Below are 15,759 nucleotides of genomic sequence, written 5' to 3'. Positions count from 1 at the left end.
ATCGAATGACAACTTATTAGAACCTGTCGAACCTATCTTCAAATTAGTTAATATAATAATTATTAAAATGATTATGTATGTTCTATTTAGTGACGTTTATACGACATCTTTTACGATCATTTAATTAATTATTCGGGTTGGATAATTGATTATTCATTCTGATCAAGTGGGTAAATTAATATTCATATCTCATTAAAACAGGGGTGGATTACATACAAGGATAATTGGTGTAATTGTTAATAAAGTAATAAAACCTTGGATTACACGTAGTCGATAACCTGGTGTAATTACTAACAAAGTATTAAAACCTTGTTACAGTTCGAATCCCTAATTAGTTGGAATATTTGACTTCGAGAATAAGGTTAATTTGACGAGCATTTTATAATTATGACCGATGGACTATTATGGACAAAAACCAGATAGGTATCAAATAAACCAGGACAAAGGACAATTAACCCGGGTAACAATTAATCAATACGTCAAACATCATGATTACGGAAGTTTAAATAAGCATAATACTTTTATTTCATATTTCATCGTACCTTTATTTACTATCATTTTAATTAGTGCAATTTACTTTATCGCAATTTAAATTCTGTCATTTATATTATCGTCATTTATCTTTACGCTTTAATTAAAATCGATAAACCAGTCATTAAACGGTAAAAACCCCCTTTTATAATAATATTAATATATATAATTATATACATTTTATATAAATATAGTTGTTAAAAAATATAGCGTTAAACTTGGCTAGCTCCCTGTGGAACGAACCAGACTTACTAAAAACTACACTACTCTACGATTAGGTACACTGCCTATAAGTGTTGTAGCAAGGTTTAGGTATATCCCATCTGTAAATAAATTATATAAAACTTGTGTAAAATTGTATCATATTTAATAGTATTTCGTAATAAAAATATAACTATTTCGTATACGCCTCGCAACACATCAGTCATTATATTATACTAACTCATGCTTCAGCTCCCAACACTACTTCAAAAACATTCATATTTTAAATTCGAAAGTTTACAGAATATAGAAACTAAAACAGTTTCCTTTTATGATATAACACATATAGTGCAGATAGATAATTAATATCAGACAAGAATATTTATGAAAATATCTTCAGAAATATCTAGGATATTTATAATAAACGATACGATGATATCTTAGAATTTCTAATATCGATGGATGATAAATAAGATTTGTCCGTAAACGTTTATAGTTTTTGCTGCTTTATCAGTATTTTCAACATTACGATTATTGATTCTCAGACTGGGTGCTTTTCAGAATTTCAGAATGGAAGATCATAATTCTAAGAGATAAATGTTATATGTATACATATAACTGTTGATGTAAACATGCTGCGAGATTTCAAAATACTGATTGCTAGTTCCCGGTAATTGATATGGTAATTCTCGTTATAAGATATGGATGAGTATATGAATAGGTTTTAATGAACAAATATAATGGTTATTCGGAAAGACTTAAGCCAATGAGTAATGAAGTTGGTGGTAAGTTTACTGCTAATGTGGTGGAATATAAACGGTTTCTCCGGTAACGATGACGAAAGGAAAACGTATATATCAAAGTTATTATAAGGCTTATTCAAATGAATAATTGAAGTTGATTTGCTGGAGCTGTGACAAAATTGGCTACTTTAGAGAGGGATTGTAAGTTATTTTCGGTAATAACAACGCTAAAGGAGCTAGCACAGATACGTGTTAAACGTTTACTCAGTTTTCGAGAGTTTTTCAGGTGCATAACTATATGCATCAATCTTTTTTTCTGTAGATGAAGTGCGGTTGGTTCATCCTCTCGATTGAGGTGTTTTCAAGAATTATGAAAGGTTTGAATGCAAATTGTAATCGTCAAGATACAAATGAGGTTTAAGATGAATTCAAGTGGCAAACTTGAAGAATTATTTAGTTTCATATGTTATAATCAATATTTTAATTCATTTTAATTGTCCAATGTTGGTAGTCCATAGTTGATAGTCCACAGTTAGTGATTCAACAATTCATATGTAGTTTAGTATATAATATTCGAATTAATAAATACGTATTCGTGACCCATTGTATACATGTCTCAGACTCGATCACAACTCAAAGTATATATATTATTATAGAATCAACCTCAACCCTGTATAGCTAACTCAAGCATTACTGCATATAGAGTGTCTATGGTTATTCCAAATAATATATATAGATGCGTCGATATGATATGTCAAAACCTTGTATATGTGTCCCGATATTTAAAGTGCGTAAAATAAATAATAGAAATTAAATGACGATAAATAAAATTGCGAGGATATAAATTGCAATAATTAAATTACGATAAATAAAATGTAATCAGTTAGCTAGGAACAGTTAGCATGGATTCTTAACAAAATTTCTCATAGTTAATTTGTTTGTTTCTAACAAATTTTATTTTTGTCCAATATTTTCTTCATTATGCCACTTGTTGGATTCTGATAGGTCAAAATTCAATTATGAAATTGAATGAAAACGGTTATTCTGTGGTGAACGGATACGAATATTGATAATGCTAAAAACGAACATATATTTCATAGCATTATTCCTCAAGAAAGACAAGCTTTTAGTTGCAATTGTTCTATTTACAAGTGATATTCGTTTAAATAATAAAAGGTGAAGACAAAAGACAGATTCGACGAATTGAAGACGCAAACGACCAAAAAGCTCAAAAGTACAAAAGACAATCAAAGAGGTTCCAATTATTGATAAGAAACGTCTCGAAATTACAAGAGTACAAGATTCAAAACGCAAAGTACAAGATATTAAATTGTACGCAAGGACGTTCGAAAATCCGGAACCGGGACCAGAGTCAACTCTCAACGCTCGACGCAACGGACTAAAAATTACAAGTCAACTATGCACATAAATATAATATAATATTTAAATAATTCTTATAATTATTTAATATATTATATTTATATTTAAACCGTCGGTAAACAAAGAGCCAAACTCCTCTGAGCTGTAAAAGTAAACTCCGCGACTCGCGGAGTTTGAAGGCCAAAAAGGCCGCGAGTCGCGGAGCCCCAAATTCAGAAACCCCCTATAAAGCTCGCGCATTCTGATCGTAAAATATCATCTTTTTTCTCCTCATTTCATACGATATATTTATATTTATAATTTATATTTTAATTTTAATTTTAATTATAATTCTAATAATAAGGATATGTTAGCGAATGTTGTAAGGGTGTAAGTCGAAATTCTGTCCGTGTAACGCTACGCTATTTTTAATCATTGTAAGTTATGTTCAACCTTTTTACATTAATTTTCGTAGCTAAGTTATTATTATGCTTATTTAAAACGAAGTAATCATGATGTTGGGCTAATTACTAAAATTGGGTAATTGGGCTTTGTACCATAATTGGGGTTTGGACAAAAGAACGACAATTGTGGAAATTAGACTATGAGCTATTAATGTGCTTTATATTTGTTTAACTAAATGATAGTTTGTTAATGTTAATATAAAGATTTACAATTGGGCGTCCCTATAAATTACCATATACACTCAATCGGACACGATGGGCGGGGTATTTATATGTACGAATAATCGTTCATTTAACCGGACACGGGAATGGATTAATAGCCACTAGAATAATTAAAACAGGGGTGAAATTATGTACAAAGGACACTTGGTATAATTGATAACAAAATATTAAAACCTTGGGTTACACTCAGTCGACATCCTGGTGTAATTATTAAACAAAGTATTAAAATCTTGTTACAGTTTAAGTCCCCAATTAGTTGGAATATTTAACTTCGGGTATAAGGATAATTTGACGAGGACACTCGCACTTTATATTTATGACTGATAGACTGTTATGGACAAAAACCAGACGGACATATTAAATAATCCAGGACAAAGGACAATTAACCCATGGGCATAAAACTAAAATCAACACGTCAAACATCATGATTACGGAAGTTTAAATAAGCATAATTCTTTTATTTCATATTTAATTTCCTTTATTTTATATTTAATTGCACTTCTAATTATCGCATTTTTATTGTTATTGTATTTAATCGCACTTTTAATTATCGTACTTTTTAATTATCGCAAGTTTATTTTATCGCACTTTTATTATTCGCAATTTCATTTATCGTTATTTACTTCATGCTTTAATTTAAGTCTTGTATTTATTTTTAATATTTTACATTTGATTTTAACTGCGACTAAAGTTTTAAAATCGACAAACTGGTCATTAAAAGGTAAAAACCCCCTTTATAATAATAATATTACTTATATATATATTTGTATTTTTATAAAAGTAAACTAATATAGCGTTGAGCTTTGTTTAAAAAAGATTCCCTGTGGAACAAACCGGACTTACTAAAAACTACACTACTGTACGATTAGGTACACTGCCTATAAGTGTTGTAGCAAGGTTTAAGTATATCCATTCTATAAATAAATAAATATCTTGTGTAAAATTGTATCGTATTTAATAGTGTTTCGTTGTAAAATTTAATAGTATTATATACCACTCCGCTACCACATCAAGTATTTTTGGCGCCGCTGCCGGGGAACTCTCTTAAAAGCCGGAAGCGCAACGCTAATATAAAGAAGAAAAAAAAGATTTTTAGTTTACTTTTATTAAAATTCGTTTTTGTAAAAAAAAACGTTTTAAATATTCGAAAATATAAAAAGAAAAACAAAAATATAAATATTTTTAGGAGTTTGATAAATATTTAAGTTTTACAAAGTTTCTTTGTTTTTATAAAAACATAAGTTTTATTTAAGTATTTTGTTTTTATTTAAAAACATATAAATATAAAAAAAAATATATATATAAATCTAGTTTTAAGATTTTTATTTATAAAATTATAAAGTGATTCTATTTTTATTTAAGTTTTAAATATAAAGTTTTATTAATACACATATTTAAAAATAGAAAATAAAATAAATAAATAAATAAAGAAAAACGCGTTGAAATTAAACCTGTCAGTTGAAATTCTGAACCCCGCGACTCGCGGGGTTTGATGCATTAAATACCGCAACTCGCGGAGGTATTCTGACATGCGACAGAAGCCCTAATCAGGCATTAATTACGGAGTTATTATTATTATTATTATTTATTAATTAAAACCCTAATTATGTTTTTAGTTTTTAATTAGTTTTTAGTTTTTATTATTATTTTGTATATTTTGTTTAAATTAGTTTAATTAATTTGTAAAATTAGTAGTTTTATTAAATAAATAATATAAAAATAATATTTTTATAAAAATTGTAATTTTTACAACTTTTTGTATATTTTTATATTTTGTCCCTTTTTAATCGCTTTAGCGTAATATTTGTATTTTTTCGCTCATATTTAATTTTAAACTTAGTTTTTGCCATAGTCATTTTTACTCCTAGATTTTTAGGCTTTGCCGTAAAATTCCTTAAGTGCTATTTCTTTAGACTAAGATTTAGGTGCTTTAGAATTTTGCGACGCCTTTTTAAGTTTTAGTTTCTTTTTAAGTTATTTCCATTTGGGATTTAGTTTTTTTTTGTAAGCTTTAATATTTTTAGACACCTTTTTACCTATGTATCAATTATCATTTCAATTAGTAATTTCAATTTGCGATTATAATTTTAAGTTAGTTGTAGTAATAAGGTTAGGTTAGTCAAGTATTTTTAAGTTTTATAAGTTTCTTTTATTTTTCCGTCACCTTTTATTTTTCAACCATTTTTCTTTTTTGACCTTTTTCGACGAACTCTTTTTCTTTCTTATTTCTCGCTATTCTAGTTTTAGGACATAGATTTTTATTCTACTTCTTATCTAAATTTCTTAAAATTACGAAAATTTATTTTAAGTGGTTAAATTAATAGACATCAAAATTTTCTGGTTCGTAGTAATAGTTGGATTTGTACGTGGACCGGGTTATTGGAGCCAAACAGTCCTCAATTATATTGAGACCAAACGAATCTTGCCCCTCTGCTGCATCTTTTGGCTATTCGAAACGTGGGCAAAATCAGAAAAGTCTATTGATTGGATAACTTATTATAATTTTTCTTTTCTTTTTAAAACTAATAGGATATTCAGTGAATGCACCGAGCAAGACGTTCACCACCTTTTGTACGTTCACCACCTGTAACTAGATCAAGACATTTAGCAAATATAACCGCCGTTGATTTTTCTTTAGAATCGTCATCCAGTCGACCAAGTACTTCAGTTCAAATTTCCGATAATCCATTTTTTGAACCCGACCTCACAATTGAGAATCCGGAGAATATTCAGGAACGGTTCGTAGATCCTGAACCACTAAACTTTCCTCCGGAGCCACCAATCATTCAAACAGAGAATGTTGAGGAACGAACCATTAAATCAGAATCATCTAGTGATACCGATTCAACAAATTCAATTATGGAGAATCTGGAACCTTTAAGTATGGAAGACCGAATGAGAGCTAAACGCACTGGCCAAGGTCACGCAATTACTCATCTAGACATTAATGCGCCAGATTATGAAATCAAAGGACAAATTCTACACATGGTGACTAATCAATGCCAATTTAGTGGTGCGCCGAAGGAAGATCCAAATGAACATCTACGTACCTTTAATAGGATCTGCACACTATTTAAAATCCGAGAAGTGGAGGATGAACAGATATATCTCATGTTATTTCCCTGGACTTTAAAGGGAGAAGCCAAAGATTGGTTGGAATCGTTACCTGAAGGGGCGATTGATACATGGGATGTTTTAGTTGACAAATTTCTTAAACAATTCTTTCCTGCATCTAAAGCCGTAAGACTTCAAGCAGAAATTGTTACGTTTACACAGAAACCAAATGAAACTCTATATGAGGCGTGGACTAGATATGGAAAGTTGTTAAGAGGATGTCCGCAACATGGTTTAGACACCTGTCAAATAGTACAAATATTCTACCAAGGATGCGACATCACTACAAGGAAAGACATAGATATAGCAGCTGGTGGTTCTATTATGAAGAAAACTGAAACTGATGCTTACAAAATTATTGATAATACTGCTTCCCACTCACATGAGTGGCACCAAGAAAAAGACATCGTTAGATCATCTAAAGCAGCTAGAGCCGATTCTAGCCATGACTTAGATTCCATTTCCGCAAAGATAGATGCTGTGGAGAGACGAATGGAAAAGATGACTAAGGATATTCACTCAATACGAATTAGTTGTGAGCAGTGTGGAGGACCACATTTGACAAAAGATTGTCTCAGTATTGAATTAACAATGGAACAAAGAGAGAATATTTCATACATAAACCAAAGGCCTGGAAATAATTATCAGAATAATTATCAACCGCCAAGACCGATTTACAATCAAAACCAGAATTATAACAGAAATATTCCATACAACAACCAACAAGGTCCTATCAATCAACAAGTATCCAATAATACTTATAATCAGCAAAGACCTAATTTTCAAAACAAACCACCACAACAAACCGATGATAAAAAGCCGAATTTAGAAGATATGATGACGAAGCTAGTTGAAACTCAAACGCAGTTTTTCACATCTCAGAAACAAACCAATGAACAAAATGCTCAAGCATTTAGAAATCAACAAGCTTCTATTCAAAATCTGGAACAAGAAGTGAGTAACCTAGCAAGGTTAATAGGTGAAAGAAAACCGGGAAGTCTACCTAGTGATACAAACGCTAACCCCCGGAGTGAAACAGCTAAAGCCATTACCACAAGAAGTGGCACAACACTTAAACCACCTGAAATACCTGTAACTTCTGATGAAGCCATTCCTACTCCACAAGAACCACAACCTGATCAAGATAAGGAAAAAGAACCGGTAGTTGAAAAGGTTAATGAAGATAACACAGTTAAGGATAAACCTTATGTTAAACCATACCAACCACCACTTCCTTACCCGAGTAAAATGAAGAAAGAGAAACTTGAAGCCGAGCAGTCCAAATTCTTGGATATGTTTAAACAGATAAATGTAAATCTTCCTTTCATTGATGTGATTTCAGGAATGCCTAGATATGCTAAATTCTTGAAAGATCTAATCTCAAATAGAAAGAAAATGGAAGAACTCTCGGCTGTTACTATGAATGCTAATTGTTCAGCAGTGCTGTTGAATAAGATACCAGAAAAACTATCTGATCCAGGAAGTTTCACAATTCCATGTTTTCTGGGTAGTCTTAGTTCAATAGAAGCATTGGCAGACTTAGGTGCTAGTATAAATCTAATGCCGTATTCACTATACACTAAACTAGACCTTGGAGAATTGAAACCAACCAGAATAAGCATACAACTAGCCGATAGATCAATAAAATATCCTAGAGGGATAATGGAGAACATGCTAGTTAAAGTTGGTACTTTAGTATTTCCAGTAGATTTTGTTGTTCTGGACATGGAAGAAGATTCTCAAGTTCCTCTCATATTAGGAAGACCATTCTTAAACACGGCTAAAGCAATGATAGACGTGTTCGGTAAGAAACTGACCCTAAGTATAGAGGATGAGAGTGTTACCTTTTCAGTTGATAGAGCAATGCAACAACCACAATCTGCAGATGATACATGTTATTATATTCAAACTATAGATGCACATGCAGAATTATTAGAAGAATTTCCAGAATTACAAGGAACAGGAGAATGTTCTTTAGGAGAAGGTAATGAACCAATTGATGAAGCTGAAATGTTAGCTACACTTATAGCTAATGGATATGAACCAACAACAGAAGAAATTCAAATGCTAAAAGAAGAAGACAGATATCGATACAAATCATCGATAGAAGAACCTCCGAAATTAGAGTTAAAGCCACTTCCAAACCATTTGGAATACGCTTATTTACATGGTGAATCTGAATTACCTGTAATAATATTGTCTTCTCTTACTGAAAATGAGAAATCACAACTCATTTCTGTGTTGAAAGCTCATAAATCAGCCATTGCATGGAAGATTCATGATATTAAAGGAATAAGTCCTTCGTATTGCACACATAAAATCCTTATGGAAGAAGGTCATAAAACGTATGTGCAACGCCAACGAAGAGTAAATCCTAATATGCAAGATGTAGTTAAGAAAGAGATTATTAAACTGCTAGATGCAGGTTTAATTTATCCAATATCTGATAGTCCATGGGTAAGCCCAGTTCAATGCGTGCCTAAGAAGGGTGGCATGATTGTCATTACAAATGAGAAAAATGAGCTTATTCCTACTAGAACTATAACAGGATGGCGTGTGTGTATTGATTATAGAAAATTAAATGACGCCACCAGAAAAGATCACTTTCCCTTGCCTTTTATTGATCAAATGTTGGAAAGATTAGCCGGAAATAGTTACTATTGTTTTCTAGATGGATTTTCCGGATATTTTCAAATTCCAATAGCACCCGAGGACCAAGAGAAAACCACATTCACGTGCCCTTATGGTACTTTTGCTTACAAACGCATGCCATTTGGACTTTGCAACGCCCCTGCAACCTTTCAAAGGTGCATGATGGCGATTTTTCACGACATGATAGAAGAATGCATGGAAGTTTTCATGGATGACTTTTCAGTCTTCAGTGATACATTTAAATCATGTCTAGTTATCCTGGAACGAATGCTTCTTAGATGCGAACAATCAAATCTAGTACTTAATTGGGAGAAATGCCATTTCATGGTTAAAGAAGGCATCGTTCTTGGACATAAAATTTCAAAAGAAGGAATTGAGGTGGATAGAGCTAAAGTAGATGTAATTGCTAAACTTCCACATCCCACCAATGTTAGAGGAGTTAGGAGTTTTCTAGGGCATGCCGGTTTTTACCAACGTTTCATAAAAGATTTTTCTAAAATTGCCACTCCTATGAATAAACTCCTAGAAAAGGATGCTCCATTCATCTTTTCAGATGAGTGTATCAAATCTTTTAATATTTTTAAAGAGAAACTCACTAATGCACCGATCATGATAACACCAAATTGGAATCTACCATTTGAACTAATGTGCGATGCAAGTGATTTTGCAATGGGAGCCGTTTTAGGACAAAGGATTGAAAAACGATTTCAACCTATATATTATGCTAGTAAGACGTTACAAGGAGCACAAACGAACTATACAACTACTGAAAAAGAACTCCTTGCTATTGTCTTTGCTTTTGACAAATTTCGATCATATCTCGTTCTAGCAAAAACAATAGTCTATACCGATCATTCTGCTCTTAGATACCTATTTTTCAAACAAGATGCCAAACCACGATTAATTCGTTGGATCTTACTCTTAAAAGAGTTTGATATTGAAATCCGAGATAAAAGAGGAGCAGAAAATCTCGCCGCTGATCATCTTTCTCGTCTTGAAAATCCCGAATTAGAAGTTCTAAATGAATCAGCCATACAAGACAACTTTCCTGATGAATATCTATTGAAGATAGATTATAAAGAAATCCCATGGTTTGCAGACTATGCAAACTACTTGGTTTGTGGATTCCTTGAAAAAGGATTATCGTACCAAAGACGAAAGAAATTCTTCAGTGATATAAAACACTATTTTTGGGAAGATCCACATCTGTTTAAAAGTTGTCCCGATGGAATAATACGCCGATGTGTATTTGGAGATGAAGCTAGTAAAATATTAAACCATTGTCACACAGGACCAACAGGAGGGCATTATGGGCCTCAACTAACAGCAAGAAAAGTTTATGAAGCTGGATTCTATTGGCCTACAATTTACAAAGACGCACACCTTCTTTGCAAATCCTGTGATGCATGTCAAAGGGCCGGAAAAATAAGTCAACGTGATGAAATGCCACAAAATGTCATCCAAGTATGTGAAGTATTTGACATTTGGGGTATTGACTTTATGGGTCCATTTCCAAAATCTCATAATAATCTATATATACTCGTAGCCATTGATTATGTATCTAAATGGGCGGAAGCTTAAGCTCTCCCAACTAACGATGCACGAGTTGTAGTCAACTTTTTAAAACGTCTTTTTGCAAGGTTTGGAACACCGAAAGCTTTAATAAGTGATCGGGGTACTCATTTCTGTAATAATCAACTTGAGAAAGTTCTTAAAAGATATGGAGTAACTCATAAAATCTCCACCGCATATCATCCACAAACAAGTGGACAAGTTGAAAATACCAACCGAGCCTTAAAACGTATTCTAGAGAAAACCGTAGGATCAAATCCGAAAGAATGGTCCATTAAATTGGAGGATGCACTCTGGGCTTTTAGAACAGCCTACAAAACTCCAATTGGAACCACACCTTTTAGACTTGTTTATGGAAAAGCATGTCATCTTCCAGTAGAAATTGAACACAAAGCATTTTGGGCTTTGAAAACATGTAATCTTGATTTACATGAAGCCGGACGTCTACGATTAAGTCAACTAAACGAATTAGAAGAATTAAGACATGAAGCATACGAAAATTCGTTAATCTATAAAGAAAGAACGAAGAAATGGCATGATAAAAGAATCAGAAGTTCAAAAGAATTTAAAGAAGGAGACAGAGTTCTTCTTTTCAATTCAAGATTCAAGCTATTTCCTGGAAAATTGAAATCAAGATGGTCTGGACCATTCATAGTCAAAAGAGTTTTCCCATACGGAACGATAGAATTGATAAATTCAAATGGGATTGAATTTAAAGTTAATGGTCACAGAGTTAAACATTACATACATGGTCCGATGGAAGTCGACAAAGAAGTTAATCACAATTTCGACACCACAGCTAACTAAGTGTGGGGAGAATCAAGTCTTTAAAAGATAATATGTATTTCTGTTAGAGTTAGATTGTCTGTTTTCGTGTAGTTCTCGAAAATGGAACCCGAATGGTCTTTCCCTAGCAGACCCTAAAGAACTAGTCTTCTCCCCCCATTCTGAATTTTTATTTTTTTAGGTTTTTACGAAATAAAGACTGCCTGTGAACTAAACCATGGTCTAATGCTACACGCTTTGATCACTAAACGTAATAATGACATACTACCGAGTGAATTAGTATCAGTAATCAGAGAAAGAATGGACGGAGTTAGAAAAGAATCCAGATGCGAAGATAATAAGTTACAATTTGGTAAAGGAAAATCAAAATCCGCAGCGAAAAGAAGAGCACGACACCTAGAAAGATGTCACAAATGCGGAAAATGGTCACATGGAGGTAAATGTTCAAATAATCAAACCTATTCAAATACCGAATTTGTTACTTTATGCAGAGACGGACCGTTCATATGTTTAGAAGAAAAGACACTGAATGCTCGAGGTTACGCCTATGTAGCCATGGAAAACCAATTAAACCGACTATCTTATGAATGGGATAGATCATATAACTAAGAAATGTATTTCACAGGTATGTCTGTACAGTTTTTATTTTTATTTTTAACCTTTTGATAATAAACGCTAATTTGTTCGCTAAAAAGTATTAAATTGGTATTGAATAAAATTAGGTTTGGCGACCGAAATTATTGATATCATTCAAAAATTTATTACATCACTGCGAAATTTAACGTTTATTCTTAAGGTATAAATATCTTTAAACAATCAACCCAAAATATTTCAAAAATTCGTCATGAGTTAAATTAGGTTTTGGAACCGAAATTACTTTACCGAAAAGAGAGGCGCATATTTTTGATAATATTTGATTGATTAAAGTGGGATAAAAAGACAAAAAAAAAGATTTTTAATTTTATTTTTACCATGTTTTTAAAATTAATATTTAAATCTTAAATTAATATTGTAAACTTTGTAAAAACAATATATTTAAAATTGTAAATATTTGAATTTTTAAATTAAGTTTGGTGTGAATTTTTAAAGTATGAATTTTTAATTTTATGCATTTCAAATTTTAAGTTTGGTGTGAATTTTTAATATTAATTTTGAATTTTATATTTAAGTTGTGTGAATTTAAAAACAAAAATTTACTTTATCTCATTAAGTTAAAAGTATGATTTTTAAAATTCGTCGTAAGTTGAAGACTAGGTCTTTAAAAACCGAAATTGCTTTACCCAAGGGAGGGACGAGAACTTTTATTATCATTATTTTTAATCTTATTAATTTAAAGTATGCCAAAAACATTAAAAAAACCCAAAAATCTTAGCTTTTAAAACAATCGCTACAAAAAGACAAATTTTAAAATTTTGTCGAGGGACGGACTAGGACATCGATCCGAAACGACCTCGTCCTAAATAACAAAGGAAACGAAATTTTAAAATTAAGTACTTAATTGTTTTATAAGTTAATGATTATAAAAAAAAAAAAAAATATCAAACTCCGCGACTCGCGGAGTTTGAAGGGTATTTCACCGCGAGTCGCGGAGGGACCAAAACCCAGAAAAAAATAAAACGTAAAAAAAAACAGAGCAGTTCACTCCCCCACCCAAAAATACTGCGAAGAACAGCGAAAAAACCCACGAAAAACCCGAAAAAAAAACCCCCAAAATCACAATTTTTAACCGTTAATCACCAAATCTTTTACTAAAATCATGTTGAGAAGGATGCTATCTAGGAATTACTCAAGAAAAACGGTAAATTTCTACACCTAAACACCATTTAATCCGAAATTAGTGTTCTTGAGCAATTTTTTCCTCAATTTGATTTTGATGCTTTTTAGTGTAATTATGCTTAAATTGTTTATGTATTATGCTTGTATAACCTAGATTGATGCTGTTTAACATGATTAAAAGCCTTAAACTTCAAATTTTGAGTAATCTAGGGTTTGTGTTCTTGAACAAATTTGGGGCTTTTTGATATAAACAGGTTATGGTCGATTTTTGTCATGAATTGTTGCTAAATTGAGTAGTGTAACATGTCTAGGTAGTTAAATGATCCAAACTTTGAGCCTAAACATGATTTTGAGAATTAAAGTGGACTTTTTCAAGTCTAAAATTCATGAACTTGATTTTTGAAAGATAATGCCATTTGAGACTTGTTTAATTGCTAGTAATGATTATTTTGACATGTTATTTGAGTTAAATGCTTATGAACTTGGCGAACATTTTCGTATATGCTTATTTGAAAAAGTGTAGATTTGATGAAAATATGAAAATAAGCTTAAGTTTGATATAAATTGATCATGTCATTGTAATTATTTTGATTGATGATTTTGCTGACACTAATGCATATTTGGATGCACAAAAAATTATGTTTGAAGTGTTTTGCAGACTGAAAGGGGTGAATCTTCATCCCAAGCCCGCAATGCTCCTGCTGAGAATGTGGAACAACAGGAGGTGGATAACTACTACAAGCAGGATATACCTCATCCAGTCATGACCTTTTCTGATATGCACTTGGAAGAATTGCACCCGAACCTGAGATTTGACAGACTTTGGATAGATTATCCAAAATATCAAAGGGGTTTGCATACTCTTCATTCTAAGGTTGTTGAGGTACCGAGGGTCATAGAATGGGGACCCTTAGAAGCTGTAGAATTGGCCGGGCCAATTAGGGAATTACTTGTACAGAGGTATGGTAATTCTTCTTTTAATGACTGGGTACGTTTATTCACCATGCGTAGACCTGTATATAAAGTATGGTGTGAAGAATTGTTATGTAGTATAGAGTTGAATGATCGGGTAGCTAGTTTAACCGATCGTTCTTTTATTAGATTTTTGTTAGGCGGTTCGATGCGCCACATGTCTTTACTGGACATGGCTCAGGCTTTACGTATATATACGCCTGAGGAGTTAGCATCTGCCGATTGTAGAGGGTTGATACTAAACGGTAGAAAGATAGATGAAAATTTTGATACACACGGTGTGTGGAGTCAAATGACAAGCCATCACCGTTTCAAAGGGGGAAATTACTCTTATTTGGATATAGATAGAGCCGAATTAAGAGTGATTCATAGGTTTTTAGCTAATTCGATTACACAAAGGGGTAAAAACAAGGAAAAAGTAAATGAACAGGATTTGGTTTACCATATGTGTATTCGAGACCCACAAAGCGCTGTAAGTATACCATATTGTGTGGGTTATTATTTATCAGCTATGGTTCGGGGGATGAGACCGCATAGCATAATAGGAGGTGGTATTTTTATTACTTTGATTGGTGAATATCTCGGTGTGGATATAAGTCGGGGGGGATTATTAGTAGAAGAACCGGAACCCCGCGATACTATAGGTTTAAATGTATACCATGGTGCGAAAGTTTTGAAGAGGCGAAATAACGCCGCAGTACAATACCATGGTAGACATCCACAGGTGGGGAGAAACCAACAGCAAGGTAATGTAGGAGGGGGGAATGAGATGCAAGAAATGCAAAGGTTTATAGCTTCTCAGGAATACGAAAATGCTAGACAGAGAGCATTTGAAGATTGGCAAGTTCATCAGAACCAAATCATAGCTCATTGCCAACATATAGGTAGAAACTATATTCCTACACCGAAACCCATCTTCCCTCCCTGGTCTATAGAGAGGCAGCCACCGTATCCTACGTATGACCATGCCGAAGCATTCTATAGCACCTATGGTTATGCCTGGAACCCCTATTGGTACCAGTATCATCCCTAGTATACTTAGTTTTATTTATTTTGTAATTTGTAATTATTGATACGTTTAATACTTTTGTTAATATTGTAATCATTTTTATAATTATCTAACTTTTATTCTTAGATTTTAATAATTTTTGAATGTGGGGTAATATACCAAACTTCAAAAATATGTATATATGTTTGCAGTTTATCTTATGTACACAACAGGGTAAAACAACGCATTTTCAAAGACTGGCATTAAGTTCAGCAAAAGCAACTAATTTTGACGACAAGATGCAAAATATATGTGAAATAACAACAAGACGGAATGAACAAATGATGTGCACCATTTATCATTCAGGAAACAAACGCCA

The sequence above is a fragment of the Rutidosis leptorrhynchoides genome, chromosome 2, assembly GCF_046630445.1.
Source record: "Rutidosis leptorrhynchoides isolate AG116_Rl617_1_P2 chromosome 2, CSIRO_AGI_Rlap_v1, whole genome shotgun sequence".
Lineage (NCBI taxonomy): Eukaryota > Viridiplantae > Streptophyta > Magnoliopsida > Asterales > Asteraceae > Rutidosis > Rutidosis leptorrhynchoides.
This window is presented reverse-complemented; position numbering follows the sequence as displayed.